This window comes from Octopus bimaculoides, chromosome 5 (genome assembly GCF_046866305.1).
Source record: "Octopus bimaculoides isolate indiv1 chromosome 5, ASM4686630v1, whole genome shotgun sequence".
Classification (NCBI taxonomy): Eukaryota; Metazoa; Mollusca; class Cephalopoda; order Octopoda; family Octopodidae; genus Octopus; species Octopus bimaculoides.
The window spans coordinates 16,554,457-16,556,440 of NC_142932.1; the positions used below are offsets into that span (position 1 = coordinate 16,554,457).

General features: G+C 42.6%; 2 non-coding genes across 2 annotated transcripts in view; both read left to right on the top strand.

Annotated features, from left to right (window-relative positions):
• Positions 1-13, top strand: part of Trnaa-agc (transfer RNA alanine (anticodon AGC)) — a 73-nt gene extending 60 nt beyond the window's left edge. The window contains exon 1 of the tRNA in view: positions 1-13. This exon is cut by the window's left edge and continues 60 nt beyond it. This is a non-coding gene — a tRNA (tRNA-Ala).
• Positions 14-239: 226 nt separating this feature from the next.
• Trnaa-agc (transfer RNA alanine (anticodon AGC)) lies at positions 240-312 on the top strand. The gene has a single exon. It is a non-coding gene; the product is annotated as a tRNA-Ala (tRNA).
• Positions 313-1,984: the final 1,672 nt, after the last annotated feature.

Sequence of the window (1,984 nt, forward strand, 5' to 3'; positions counted from 1 at the left end):
CCCGGATTCTCCAATTTGTCACTGTCTTTTTTTTTCCTTCTTTTGTTACTCATATAATAAAACAACAATGCACATGAACGGCCTCATTACACGATTTAATGAGAAAACCTTTAATGAGTTAATATTCTTCAATACACTGTTACACATCGGTACTTTTGTCTAACGAATAAAAGTGTCAAAAGTGTAATGATACAAATCATCAGCTCTTTAGGATTTCTTGAAACTGAAGTGAATATGTTGGGGAATTAGTTCAAATGGTAGAACACTTGCTTAGCATGCAAGAGGCACCGGGATCGATACCCGGATTCTCCAATTAGTCAGGGTTTCTGTTTTTTGTTTCTGTTGGCGCAGGAATGTCAGCATGTTTGCTGGGTTTCGATTTGTAGCTATGTGATCTTAGGTTCGGTCCCACTGTGTGGCATCTCAGGCTGCATCATCCTCTATGAAGTCTATATCTTCGAGAGGAATGATGCTGGATGAGAGAAACTGTGAAGAAAACGCATCAAATCTGTGATTGTGTGTGTGTAATCGCGCGCGCTCATGGCATACAATAGCAATGCGCACGTTTATATGAGGAGAATTTTAATGGGGTATTACCCCTAAAGTGTGGAGGCGCAATGGCCCAGCGGTTAGGGCAGCGAACTCGCGGTCATAGGATCGCGGTTTCGATTCCCAGACCGGGCGTTGTGAGTGTTTATTGAGCGAAAACACCTAAAGCTCCACGAGGCTCCGGCAGGGGATGGTGGCGAACCCTGCTGTACTCTTCCACCACAACTTTCTCTCACTCTTACTTCCTGTTTCTGTTGTGCCTGTAATTCAAAGGGTCAGCCTTGTCACATTGTGTCACGCTGAATATCCCCGAGAACTACGTTAAGGGTACACGTGTCTGTGGAGTGCTCAGCCACTTGCACGTTAATTTCACGAGCAGGCTGTTCCGTTGATCGGATCAACTGGAACCCTCGACGTCGTAAGCGACGGAGTGCCAACAACCCCTAACGTCCTTGTTATGCATAAATATTTTAGTCAGGCAAATTGCATTTACTTAGATTCACAGCACAGCAAACAAAACTGTCAAAAGTAGGAGGACACAAATCATCAGTTTTTTTAAGAATTTGTAATAAACTCGTAGACATGTTGGGGAATTAGCTCAAATGATAGAGCGCTTGTTTAGCATGCAAGAGGTACCGGAATCGATACCCGGGTTCTCCATTTCGCAATGTTTCTTTTTTTATTTTACTTATTACTATTGGGACTTGAATGTTAGCATGGCAGCAGGATTTCGATTTGTACCCACGGAGTTTTAGATTCTATCCCACTGGATAGTATCTTAGGTTTGTGTCTTCTGTTGCATCCTTGAGAAGTCTGATGCTGTATAGGTAAAACTGGAAGAGAGAAACTGCGTAAAGCTCATCATATGTGTGTGTGTGTTTCAGTGCGTGCGTGTGCACGCAAGTATGTGTGTGTGTGTGTGTGTGTAAAACAGCAATGCACACGAACGACCTCAATCTCACGATTCTACGAGGTATCACTCCTAAATATACTGTTACACTTGAGTACTTTAGTCCAACGTATTGTATCTACACCGATTCACAGCGCAACGAATAGAATTGTCAAACGTGGGAGTATACAAATCATCAGATTTCTAATTCGAATGATATGGTAGAATTTAAGATTGCAAATGAAAAGTCACTTATTGTAATATTCTTTTCTACTCTAGACCCGAAAGGCCAGAAGATCTTGTGGACGAAGCCAGCCGATGAGATCGACTCCAGTACGCAAGTAGTACTTAATTTATCGACCCCTAAAGGATGAACGGTAAAGTCGACCTCGGCGGAATTTGAACTCAGAATGTAGACAGACGAAATGCCGCTAAGCATTTCGCCCGGCGTGCTAACGTTTCTGCCAGCTCTCTGCCTTCACTTATTGAAATATTAAAAGAAGGCTATGTTATGTATAACAGTGCTGGAGAAACAAGGATGAAATA